At 40.9% G+C, this 13,908-nt stretch overlaps 1 protein-coding gene and 1 non-coding gene across 2 annotated transcripts in view; both read right to left on the bottom strand.

The window, feature by feature from the left end:
* The window catches only part of ppargc1b (peroxisome proliferator-activated receptor gamma, coactivator 1 beta), a 100,299-nt gene extending 95,270 nt beyond the window's left edge, over positions 1 to 5,029 (bottom strand). Inside the window, exon 1 of the mRNA XM_018679597.2 lies at positions 4,973 to 5,029. The gene's annotated coding sequence lies outside the window, so the exon portion shown is untranslated. The remainder of the gene's footprint in view (positions 1 to 4,972) is intronic.
* An 8,527-nt stretch (positions 5,030 to 13,556) lies between these two features.
* Positions 13,557 to 13,665, bottom strand: trnal-caa (transfer RNA leucine (anticodon CAA)). The gene is made up of 2 exons: positions 13,628 to 13,665; positions 13,557 to 13,602 (listed from the first exon to the last, which is right to left on the bottom strand). It is a non-coding gene; the product is annotated as a tRNA-Leu (tRNA).
* Between the last annotated feature and the right edge of the window lie 243 nt (positions 13,666 to 13,908).

Below are 13,908 nucleotides of genomic sequence, written 5' to 3'. Positions count from 1 at the left end.
CAACATTATTGTGAGGCCAACAACCTGTTCCAAGTGGGCATTCCGGCGATGTCCTCTTCTTATGTTACTACAGTTTATACTTACATTTAGGCCTTCAGCCAATTCGCCTGATCCAGACAGACTGCCAGCGAAATAACCTTCAAATTCTAAATCATCAGCATCGCAGGAAATAAATATTCAGCAGGTCAAAGGTTAAAAGTCCTGAGGTGGCCTGTGGATCAGTGAGGTGAGGAACAGAGAGGTCCAAAAAGACGGGAGGAGGGTTTCTGAAGCAAACAGCCAAACAGAACAAGAAGAGTTCACTTTTATAAAATATGTTCCAAAATAAAGATGTCTTTTAAAAAATACTAACTCCTCAGGGAAAAATTTCCCAACCACAAACAGTTCAGTGCACTTTTTATATTTAGTTATCTCTGTGTACAAACAAAAAAAAAACAAAGGAGTAAGAGAAGAGACACAAAATGTGCCTGAGAGACGGGTGGAGGGCTTACAAAACTAATGTCTCAACCCAAAAGAAAACTCTGCTCAAGATGACAAACAGGCTATAGGCTGCAGAAACCCAGGCAGCGTTAGTGCCTCAGTATATCACAGAGAGCTGCAGCAGACCACAACACTAAAAAACAATCCAGAGCTCTTTAACTGTAAACCGAGATGATGTGTGTCTTAGCAGCATCCAGACCATCTGAGCTGACATTTCAATAATGTTCAGTCCTCAGGGTGCGGCTGCCCAACCAAAAACAAGGCTGCGATCTAAGGTCAGACCCGTTACTAAGCAGGGCTGGTATGTGTCAAACGGTCTTAGAGGTTAGTACAGTATTTAATCTCAGTGGACATTCCAATAATAATCTAGGTTACGTCCCTAGTTTACCTCGGTGCTTTGATATCAGTTGACCAGAAGATAGATGTGCTGTAAACACAGCGAGCTCCACAGACACGCAACAGTCAAGCTGACCTCAGATGCCTTGAGGGATAATTGGACTTTTCAGCGGTCGTACCTTTACACCGGAGGTCTACTTTAGCATCTGATCTCAATGAGTAAAACTATGAAACCAAGAATTAAGGATCAAAACATCTTTTTTGATTAAATACTGTAAATGTAAAGTAGAGCAACTTAATTGTTTCTCACCTTTTTCAGGGTAAACGTATAATTGTTGGTTAATTCTGAACAATTAGCTTTTTATGGAATGCCGCAGGTCAAATTCATTGGTCAATCCTATGATCAGGGAGAGTTATTCCCCCCCTAGGAACATGGGTGGAGTTCAGCCAATGCCGAACAAGTCTGCAGGTTAAATAAGGAGATACAGTATCTCCTCTAGGTTCATCCTCTGAGGAGAAAGAATTTCGCAGCCAAAACTTTAGGATTAGGATTTATCCTCTGGAAACATCCACAGCCACAGCCATGGGCCGTTGTTCCCCCCCTCAAAAAACAAGGAAGGCTTGCTCAAGCAAAATTACACAAGCAGAATATCAGACAAACCTATAGATATACAACAACAACCAAACAGTATGACACTTTGAAAACTGCTTAGTCAGAACATCATCAGGATAAATACTGGTATAGCAAAGAGATGTCACTCACAACAACACCACACTCTTTATGTGCCGCTGCTGGTTGAAAAAACTGCATTTGAAATGTATTTTGTTCATGCTTGAAGGGCTGTCTGAATCCAGTCCAAACCCAACAGATCAATACAGACAAAGTGCTGTACAAAATATTATGAGAAAATAACTAGAAAGCTCATGCTGCTGGGACAGGGGGAAGGGGAGACGAGGGCTGACAGAGAACAGCCTTACAAGAATAGAAATGTACCACAGTCACCTGGATATGGAGGTGGTGCTTTAGATGGGGATGGGGGTGCAGCACCCCTGCTTCCTGCAGCTATGTCCACAGAAAACTTCATATCAGTCTGACCAGTAAAGCTACCAGCCAAACAAAACTGCCATCCTCAGGCCCCGCTACCAGCCAGAGGAGATTTGCATGCAGTGAACATTCTGAGTCACAACAAAATCTGCCTAAATAAACCTATTCAAGAGTATTCTTACTTTCTGTTGACTCATCTCAGGATCCTCAGATCAAACAGACAGTGGCTGAGAGGAATCCAGTCATGTAAGAAGGATGTTCCAGATATAAATATCCTGGACAGGGGAACACATTGATACATAGTAATCTAGACAGGCAGCTAGCCAGTCAGTCAAAGAGGCAGTCAGTCATGCAAGTCAGTCAGCGAGGAGGTCACACAGACTGACACTATGTTCGCACTGCAGAGAGATCGAGTTTGTTCCTTCACTGCAGACTTTAACTGTTCTGTTTAACTGATCCGACACCTTTACGTGTAAAAGGTGCTCAGTGAAGTTTTCTCCTAAATAAACAAAGGTCACTGTTAATGTTTGCATTCAGTGTTACTCACCACATTGTGTGTATCCTAGAGGTCTAACAAACATGGGAGACGTATATCCTTCCCATAATACATCCATGATCCTTCCTCATAAATCCTTTTTAAAATACATTCAATCATCCATTGTTTACATCCTCTACCTGCCCTCTGTCTACGTCTGTCAGCCACCAGCCATCATTTGCCACTTGCCCATCCGTGCGCATGTGTGTCCTCGTGCACACTCACGATACAGATAAAACAGTGGCAAACTAATAAAAACATTGCTCCACAGCACTACTAGTGGTCAAAAACTCACTCTACTGAATAATTAAGGTGCTCTGCAGTATCTGCATCATACATGACATGTTTTAACAATGATGTATGTGAATCCATGAATCCATGTTTGATGCTGCAGTAATGGGAAAACACTACTCTGTCCTGTTTACATTTACTGACAGTTAATACAACAAGTTTCTTGCCTGATTAAAACGGTGCGTTCAAGACATGATAAGCTCATAAAATATGAAGCTATGATGCCAAATTATTTCCAGCTGCAGAATGATGTAGTCCGATCAAATATATAAAACATGTACAACATTAATACTAATATCTTCTGCATGACAGCATTTCAAAATAAACTATTATCAAGAATGAAGCTCATTTTACTGCCAACACAAAAGTAAAACTTTGCATACAGGACTTTGAAAACTGTTCCATTGTCTTATTGCTACTCTGTCATTCCTCTGTATTACAGTAAATAAAGGATTCAGGTACTTTTAATCTTTAAATAGACAGAGGAGCAGTCTGTCAGAAAGCCAAACAGTCAGCTAGCCAGACACACTAAAGACAGTCAGCCATGCTGCCACTGAGCCAACAGAGCGGCCTCACAGCAGGGCCAACGAAACACATTTCACTGTGAAATAGGCCAATAAAATATGTGATGTGTGCACCAGTGTAACACTTATAGTATTAAATATTTCCATAAAGAGACGACAAATCATAGTAAACAGTTGTAAATGACAGATTCTAGAGGCACAATCCATTTTGGCGCAGTGATCGAGCTTTGATTAGAAAAAGATGAACTGTAACTGATGTGAATGACACTCTGAGGGAGAAAGTCAGAACTGCAAACAGAAGCCAGACATGCATATTTAGGGGCATTTTAGGCAAATATTCTAATCAGATGAATATCAAGCAAAGGGCAGTTTCCCCTTCAGATTATTTGTTGTTGTTGACTTCCATTTTAAACACTACTGAAAAAACCAACATTAGCTTCCTACCCCTGCTGCTCCCTGTGTTATATTTAGTGATGGGGTCCTCAAATTGAATCAATTTACATTTCTTACCCTTAAATGAATGAATCTCACAGAGGACATTACTGAATCTGGAGCGCTCTGATTTATGGGAGTATTTAATCCGAGGCAGCAGGGATCATTGACATGTAACAGGGGAATTTCATTACTTGGTTGGCCAATCAGGTGAAAGGCTGCAGGGGAAATACTGTGTGGAGCGAATCTGAGTGATATAGGTATTAATTCATCCTGTGTGTGGTGTGTTGGTCGCTTGTGCTCAGTGCTTGTTCTGTCATTTGCGTACTCGCCTCTGCTCTCAGTCACTCTGGCAGTCACTCCGCCAGCAGGCTGACCTTGACCTTTGCACTACTTAACACAGAGGAAGGGGCTGACTGATACGTCTGTCTGCTCATATACTGCATTTGAATATACTGCATCTAAATTCAGTTGTGTTTCATGTGTGTGGGCCACAGTGAGACAGTGATTTACTTTAAATTATCAACATGTTTTATGTTATTTGTGCCAGTCCATTTTATGTGTGTTTTGCCTTCATCTCCATAAGTGAAGCAGCAAACTCCCTTATTATCTGATCATCACAGCTGGAATCATTTCTTTCATCTTAAATCAGAAATGTTAAGTCAGCAAAGTCTCAGTGTTATTATTCTCTTTTCTTCTGTGTTGTTATGCATATTCACAAAAATTGGCTGTTGCTCTGATGAGAGAACAAATCAATTTCAAAATTCATTATCATAATAAAAGCATCATGTGAAGAAAGTGACTTATTTTTCTCACAATCAGTGAATTATTTTATTATTTATCAGGATGCTAGTGTATAGACAGTCTTGTGAGTTTGAGACCATACAATAACAATAAACGTACAAAAATTTGATGTCTTCATTAAAAAAATTCCAATAGATGTCCTTCTATTTGCTGCATCTCTGATGGACTGTTCAACACATTAAGAAACAGGTGGTGTTCAAAACCTAAACCTACACCAAATCAAGGCTTTGAAAGTGTTTAAAACGGAAGTCAGTATCTTCTCTTGCCATTTCCCTGCAATATACAGAGACAGGCCTACCTCCTTTTAACAGACATTTCAACTTTGAAAGTGTATCGGGCATTGGTTTGGGGGAATTCCTGTTAACTGTGTAGGTAGCTCAATGTGAGTGAAACGAACTAACCGGCTTCATGATGAACGGCAGCTGTTTAACGTAGCGCGACCGAACCGGAGCTGTTGGTCACTTCATGTTTGGGGACAATTGACACTAAAGTACAAACAGTCCGCTGGTAAAAGTTTCTAGTTACCTGCATCACGCGCCGGAGGATTCCACTTCCTGTCGCGGTTATTGACGTAATCACAGAATCGCCTGGCTGAGCAAAGATTTCGTCGTAAGGACGAATCGTCGTAAGGACAAGATCGTTCACTCCGCCCATCGACACCCAGGCACAAAGTGGCGCAGGTGGTTTTGGAAATCTGTTTCACGACTTTTATCAGATACATTCACCGGGAGACCTCAACGACCCGCTAGACAGATGATGTCTGGGGATGAATGATATTTAACTACAGCAGTAGTTACCTCCTTATCTGTTGGACGGATTCAGCTGCTGATGACATGATCAAAGAACCACCCTTTGAGTAAAGACACTGTGGTGATGACAAGATAGTTCACTCCACCCACCAAACACAAGCAATGGTGCAGGTGACCAGATAAGAAAGTTGGTTATTATGGCATTGTACACACAACTGGAGACCTCAGTGGTGGGTAAGGCCAAGCTGCAGGTTCCCCATGGCCTGTCCACCACTGGTTCCCTGTATCAACTGTGTGTTGAACTGATTGAGAAATCTGGAGTCCTTGTGTTTAGGGAGGAAAAAAACATTATTATTTATACACTATGGTATCTGTTTTACATTTATCTGAAGACACAGACATCTTTGCCGAGCTCCATGGTGCATGAAGAGGCTGTAACACTGCCTGCTGGCAACAGCCTGCAGGGTTCTCAGGATGTCTGTTGTGTGTCCGTGATACGATTCATGATATAATTTATGTGATCATCTTGAGTTGAAGCCAGGCAGTCGATGTTGCATCACGGCCTAAGATGCTTATGAAAGGTCTGGATGTGAACAGACACTGTAAATAGATTGTATGTGGTATGTCCTCACACGGTGACCGATCAAAGACTGTCCCTGTATTAATAACCCATCATGTGACGTTTGGCATTTATATCAGCATGTCTGTCGTCCCTCTGTCTGTGTTCACGCTCCTGACAGTCGTGGGGATTTAAAATGGTAAAGGAGGTCTGTGGTTGCTGATGCTGATGGATGACACGTCACGCACAGACACCTGTTACAAAAACACACCAAAGACAAAATGTGCAGTAGGATGTACTGAGCCAGTGTGGACCAGCTGTCTTCCATTAGAGTCCATGGATTGCAAACAGGTTTTCATTTTACCAACCAAACACTTCACTAGCTCTTTTCACTAATTAGTTTCTCCTTCCTTCCCAGTTTGATAATGTGCAACAGTTGTTGCTGTGTTGGACAAAAAAGTTTTATCTGTTTGTGTCTGATTCTGGGACGCTGCTGTGATATGGTGTCAGTATTAACAGGTCTGACTGATGCAAAAGAGATGTGGGATACGATAATATTGTATTTTGTTAAAATAGCACATACACAACCAGAGTTATAGACAGGTAAAGGAAAAACCAGACTGGAGGCTTACCAACACACACAAGTCCTTCATGAGGTTCTTGGATTATTGGGGAGGTTGTCAGGATTGTTTAGGATGTTTTAGTGGTTGGTAGGAAGGTTCTCAAGCTTCTTTAGGTTGTGCTGGGGGTTGTTTATAAGGTTTATGTGGTCATTGAAGAGATTATATGGATGGTTTAGGAGGTTCTGTAATCATTAAGAAGGTTCTACTGGTCCTTTTGAAGGTTCTAATGCTCAGTGAGAATGTTCTACTTGTAGTTTAGGAAGTTTTAGCCATCAGTGAGAAGGTTATATAGAGGTCCTTCAGAAGATTTGAGGAGTCTTGGAGGTTTTAATGGTCCTTTAAGGGGTCCCAGTCCTTCAAGGGGAGGTTCTGGTGATCAGTAGGAAGGTTATAGTGGTCCTTTACAAGGTCCTAGTAGTCCTTCAGGAGGTTCCTAGTGGTTGCTCTATGGGAGATTTTGCAGTGATGTGTTAGAAATTGTTGCTCACCACCTCTGGCAAAACACCAAGTGAGGAAATGTCCTTTGGAAGAACGCTGTCCATCGCTCTAGTGAAGTTTAGTACACCTGAAAAAAATATGGCAAGGAGCAGTGAAGAAGTTCAGGGTGGAATATCACATCATTGACACACTTTGGTTTCACTTCCTTTAATTTGTCCCCCGTCTGTCATAACTATTCCAGCATCTAGAGACACATACTTTACAGTAATGTCCATTATGGGGTTTGTCCACTGGGACTACAATGAAATGTTGGTCCCTCAGAGTCTTCCTCATATGTTCTGTGGATGAATACAGTAGAAAAAGTCTTTACTTATATGAACACATGCAAGCTTTTATAGGGCTTTTACTGTATCACAGAAGTACGACTAACTTTCAGCCTAGTTGTAATGAACTGAAATGACATTTGGCTTTGTCTGCCATCAGTCCTCTGTCAGTGCTGTCGAGCAGCAGTCTCAGTGCTCTGTCAATCTCTGCTTCTTAAAGCTGTGGCAGACTTACCACAGCAACAGCATTCCTTTTGGTCTGTAATTGGCCGGGAGGAAGAGCCTATTCACTGGAATAACTTTTGTCTTTTGTGGTAAACTCCACAACTGCTACAAAACAAGAAGCCCAAATAATCCCAGGTTGTACTTTTTAAATTAAAGATACGAGAACGTCATGACATTCATGACATAATTTGAGGCTGAGGCAACACACTGAAGTGCAAAACCTACAAACAAGCTCTTATAAAAGTTCCAGTTTTGTAATTGACAGTTGCAAATATTTGCAGCATGAGTGTGCTGCTGCCTTCGAGTGCTGTTGTAAATATAACTGGTGGATGAGTGCACATGAACAGCCCTGCAGAGTGGAGCATACAATCAGCAAAATGGCAACTTTAAATGGTAACTGAATTGCAATGATTGGGTGTAGAACATGATAACATGGTTTGTTAGGATGGTGGCCATGAAAACTGGGAATAGTAGCCATTAAATCAATTATAGATTCAGTTGATGTGCATTTCCTCATACTCACACTGCTGCTGCTGCACCACTGAGCTGGTTTACTCTGCAGTAAGGAGGTAACATCACTACTGAAAACAATTAGAAGGATAAATATTGTACATCTATGTGTTTATATACAACATTATGGTTAGAACATACTGTATGTCTAAGTTTTATCCAATTTATTCATGATTTATTTTCATTTTCTACTTGATTAAAATAAATATGCTGTTGTTATTGTACCATACAATATGTCTATAATTATAATAGTGAATGGCAATACTCTTTTCAGCTGGTAAGTCACATATACAGCCAAAAAAAGTCATTAAACAGCTTCAGATCTAGTCAGGCTGAGGCATTTAGGACAAATGAAGAGCTTAATGGATTTAGATTTCACAGAAAACAGGCACAATCCCACTGGATCAGATGAAAAAGTGGAGAAAGCTACAAAATGATCACTAAAAAGGGAACCCCTTGTTTGGTTGACAGCTATTAAGCGCATGAACGAGAAAATAGCAAATCTGTAAAATGCAAACCAAGAAGCTATATTTTCAACTATAGAAGCCATAAATAACAGCAGTGGCACCTGAAGGCAGCACTAAAACGAGAAACACTGGTCTGACCTTCAGTCCCACCTCACCAGCCACACCTCTCCGTTTGTTTACTTCCCTTCAGTCCATAATTCACTCACTTCAGCTGCAGACTGCCATGAGCTATTCACACACATGCAGTTTCCCATGAAATCCTCTTTTTCACCTACATGTGTCAGAAGGAGGGCGCGCTGCGAGAATCTGTTGTGGTTAAAGCAAAATAAAAACAGCCCGACTTGGAGCGTCGGTCATATCCTCTCCTCTGATTGGTTCATAAGAGGTGAATCATCAGGCGAGGATGAGCTCACTTTGCCTTAAGGCTCCACACATTCATACATGAAGCATAATACCCTGTATATATAGAGAATGAATATGCCCACACATGCACACAAAACCCAGGGTCACATCTATGTGTGGTGGCTTGACAGTAAATATCTATTTTTCACGTTTACGCTGCCTGTAGCTCCACATTTTTTCAAGACATTACACACAAACACTGTCACATGGAGGCCTGTGTTGTGCCAACACATTAGCTGAAGGGGAGAGGAGGTTGGGTTTGCAAAAAGGCAAATCAACCAATCCAACGGATGCATATTCATCCTGGCCAAGGCTCTGAATGCATCAGGTTTATAGTCACTGCTGCAGATGCTCAGTTCTGACTGAGTTTTTGCAGGAGTGACCTTGGTCTTTAGTCATCTATGTGTGGGCCTGTAATTACCAGAAAAGTATCTTTTAAACTGTCACATCATCAATGAGAAAGTGCACAAACCTGACAGCCAGTTGTGATGATTAAAAGGTTTTCTCAGCAAGTTTGAAAAAAAAAAAAAAAGCTCACACAGTGACAACACAACTAAAAGAGACAGCTCTGAGCAGTGAGTCCCTGGTTCGACTCCTGATCTGGATCTTTACTGTATGTCTCTCCCCATTTCCTGTCTCTCTTCACAGGCAAAAAAGTCCAAAAAACAACTTAAAAAAGAGACTGTTCAGATGCAGAAAGTAGTTGATTTATTACAGAAATGTGTATAAGCACACGTGTGTATTTACTAATATTAATATCTCCATTTAAAGCAACACAAACACCATGTAGTTGGGAAGCATTAGATTTATCGTATTTACTGGTGTTTGTTTATTTAGGTAATCTTGTCAAATCATCTTGAGTATGTTAACACTGATTAACATTTTATTCTGCTACAAATTCATGTATTTGTCTAAAGTTTATGTAACATTTTAATGGAAGATAACTGGTAAATTATTCTGTTTTTTCAAAATCATTTATTTGCTGAGCTCGACCCTACCTATGTGTCTTCTGATATAGTTTTCTCCCTCATCTCATTAAATGTTTCATTCATGTTTTCATCCTCTCTCTCATCCCACAGTTCTCTCTCTGTGTAGTCCCACTGGATGCTGTTCCCTCGCACTAAACAGCAGTGATAACAATGCAATTGAATTTACAGCCAAAACAACATTATATTCCCATTACAGCTACAGAATGTAACTCCAGTGAGACGTTAATAAACACACCATAACAGAAGTTCACTCTGTTTGTCGTACAGACAAAGAGACAAATGCAAATGTTGAACTTTATCTCATATGTGTTTTTTTTTTAAAAAGACAGAGTGAAATAAGAAAAGTGAAAGAAGAAAAAGAAAAGAAACAATTTGCAGTGTTTCCTCCATGATTTGATGCTCGTCCAGACAGCATCACTTCATGTTTACGTGTGTGGAATCATACGTTGCATCAGTATCATTTCAGGTTGAGACCCCACCCCCATAAACAACCAGTGCCTTATTGATCTATTCAACAATAAAACTGTGATCGATCAAACTTTAATGAAAGGTTATGATCAGCCTCATATATAAACATCTCATAAAGCTGTCTAGAGACATTACACAGTGTTACACACAGCAGTGCAGACAGACAACATCCTCTATTGATGTGTATTATAGGAAGCCATGTCTTGTTTGCAGTTATCAATCAGTGCCGTGGCCTATTTCATAGACAGGGTCATGTGTTCATTGATCAGCAGGGAGGGAGGGGAGGGGAGGGGGGCCATGTTCAGCCCCAGCAGTTTCAAAGCAGGAGATCAATAAAACTCACACACTGTTTTGTAGAGACTTGGCAGAGCTTAGTTAAAACTTTCTGACGTTATTTATTTATTTTACTTTTTGAAAAGTTTCGTTCGCTAATTTGTGGGAGAAAGTTTGCCAGAAAGTCTACATGAAAGCTCCTCTCAGACTCGTCTCACCCCTGGATTTCTGAGCAAATCCACTAAAATTAATTGATTTTGAAAATAATAAAGGCTGTGAAATTGTGTGGATTGACTTTATATCAGAAAATCTGAGCTCTACAATTTAATCATCGCTTTATTTTTTCAACTTGTACACACTTTAACCAAACTAACCCCACCCACGCCTGGACTAAATGACAAATAACAATAGTGGCATTCAGACGGGAACATCTCGGGTCAGTGTCGGACACTGACTCAGGGTACGATTTCTTTAATATGCATCAAGCTGTCGGTTGTTTTAAATTAGCAACAATCAAAGACCGTGTCTTAATATATTTGTCAAGTGATACTTGCCCAGCGTGTGGTATCTTCTCATGCTGTGGTGCAGATATCACTTAGTTTAGTTTTGGACAAACATCACTGCTGTTAATGCAGAAAACAAACGGTTTTATGTGCAAAAGGAGCTTGACATCACCTTTTAGAAATGGTGTGTGTGTGTGTGTGTGTGTGTGTGTGTGATTGGGTGAAGGTAGGCCTCTGTCTAAATCAATGGGGATGTAATGAGGAACATTTTTTCTCTTCTATCCCTGTCTGAAGCTTTGTGTGTGTCTGAGTGTGTGTGTGTGTGTGTTCTTGGACTTGTATCTTTGCGGGGACCAATGTGAGTTCACGATGAGACCTCGATGGTGAAGGTAGTTTTGGAAAGTGACTCTTCGATGGTCTGGTTTCAGGGTTAATGTTGGACGTGGTTGGGGTCAGACATGTACATGTGATGGTTAATGTTAACAGCTAGGAAATGTATCATATCAGCGTAGATCCTCACAAGTAGAGTACAAACTTATATGTGTGTGTGTGTGTTTTGGAGGTGGTGGCTGCGATAGAGACTGATGAGGAGAAGACAGAAAAAATCAATTCAGACTCGTCCTCCTCTTCGATTTTCACAGATACTCCCCTCCTCTCATCCCATCCTTTGTCTATCCTTCATCTCCTTCTCCAACCCTACTCTTCCACTTTTCTCATCTGTCTTTCTCCTTCCCTTCCTCTCTCCTCCTGCTCTTCCTCCATCTCCTACTTTCTCCTTCCTTATCATCACCCCTTCCTTCTCCACCAACCTCTGCTCCAACCATTTGCTTTTCCTCTTAACTTCTGTTTTTCTCTTCATCCTTTATTCCTCGATATCCTGTACCTCATTGTAACCTTCATCTTCTCCTCTTTTTCTTCTCCTCCTTCATATTCTCCTCTTTCTCATCCATCTCTCCTTCTTCTCCATCAGAACCTCCTTTTCCTCCTTTTCCCCCTCCTTCCTCCTTCTTCTTCTCTTGCTCTTCATCTCCCTGACTGTACCTCTTTCCTTCCTCCCTCTCTCCAATCATCATCATCATCGTTCTTGTTTTCTTTATTATATCTTCTCCTGTAAATGTCTCACACACACCTCCACACACAGGTGACAAACTGAGGTGCAAACGTGCAGTGTTTTCAAATGTCCTCATTTATATGCTCACTGAGGCCATTCTAATCCCTGATAAAGAGAGGAGAAAAGAGGGAGCTTTTCACTTCCTTCATAGTATCTGCAAATTCAACAACTTCCACAGCAAACTCTTCTTTCTAATCACCTTTTGTTCCACCTTTTCATCAATTCACCACTTGAGTCCTCTGACACTTTACCATTACCAATAATACAGCTGGAGGCGAGAGCTAAGGAGTGAAATATTATTTCCAAAGTCAAAAGTCACTGCATTTAAATACATAAATCCTAAACTTACAGTGATTCTGTCTCTAAAATCTTTACTTAAGTTCAGTTTTAACCACAACTGACTTAAATGCTCTGCCAGATTTTGTTTCTTAGGACTGTATAGATGAATCCTTCATCATTATTGAAGCAAAATGCTCTTCCACAAGATTTCCTGTTTTTCCTCCTGACTATATTTGGTCCCACACATCATTGCTGATCCGTGAAACATTGAAAACTACAGTCATTTTTATGATTAAGAAAAATCCCCTACAACCATACAGTTCAGAGCAGTGGGCTGTAAGTGCATTGATGTTGCAAATCTTATTCAGCAGAGTGTCCGTCAATTCAAGTTCAAAACATGAAAAATGACCATCACCGGGAGTTAGGTTGTCATGCACCAGCAGCACTGAAACATCCCACTGTGTCTATATTTACTCTGGCAAACTCTCTATCTTTAGGCCAGCATTTTTCAAGCCTCCATGAGCAGAATTGCAGATCTTGGATCACCAGGCACGCCTCCCCGACTATCTCATTCTCAGCGACCTGGGAGATAAAAGCTGACTGCAGAACAGCTCCCCTCATGTGAAGTGCTGCTGTAAAAGCCATCCTAAAAACTACATGAGTCCCATAACCTTGCTGCTTGATTCCCATTGTGAGGATCCAGAAGTGTTTTCTGTGAAAACTAGGACACAGGAGTGTGTTCCTCCTCTTCCAAATCTAAACTGTGGAGACAGAGTTGGTGCATGTCTGTCAGTGAGATCGGCCTGAATACTAACTACTAGATGTTATGCAGCAAGAATAAAGATGCATGCAAAAACAGGATAGTGTTTATTTGGAGGAGGCTTCCATTTGAAACATTTTACAGCTTAATGATTGATATGAATAAGCCCCTGTGTAAGATTCTAACAAATCGCACGTCTGTGATAACGTACAGCCTGTTTTGCTAAAATTTGCCGTATCTGGTGTTTGAGCATTTGGCCAGGAGACCTCTGCTTGACTTGCCAGTTTATCAGTGGACATGAGGAGTGAAACTGGATTGTTACCTCATTGCCTTGTCTCCAAAACAAGAAAACATTGCTGCAGTACATGTCACCAGCCTTTAACTGTATCAGGACAGCATGTTCTCTTCGGTTAAACAAACAAAACTGACATGTCAGGAGTGGGATTTGAACCCACGCCTCCATTTGGAGACCAGAAGTCCCATTATATAGGAAGGAGCATCCTTGAGTCTGGCGCCTTAGACCACTCGGCCACCCTGACAGGTTGTGTGGGTTTAAGGTCTTATTCAATGCACTGTGAGTATTTCGATCAGTACCTTTTCTTTTCACTAAAACACATTCAGCGTGTCAGGGGTTTGAGCCAATGCCTCCATCAGCAAACCAAAAAACATCAATTTTACAGAAAGGATTATAAGACCTGCCTTTAGTCTAGTATATCAACATAGAGTTTTCTCTTCAGTAAAACAAAGAAGCATATGTGACATGGGGGGATCTGAACCCACAA

This window comes from Lates calcarifer, linkage group LG8, assembly GCF_001640805.2.
Source record: "Lates calcarifer isolate ASB-BC8 linkage group LG8, TLL_Latcal_v3, whole genome shotgun sequence".
NCBI classification, from domain to species: Eukaryota; Metazoa; Chordata; class Actinopteri; family Centropomidae; genus Lates; species Lates calcarifer.
The sequence above is the reverse complement of the archived record's forward strand: the minus strand, read 5'-3'. Positions and strand labels throughout refer to the sequence as shown.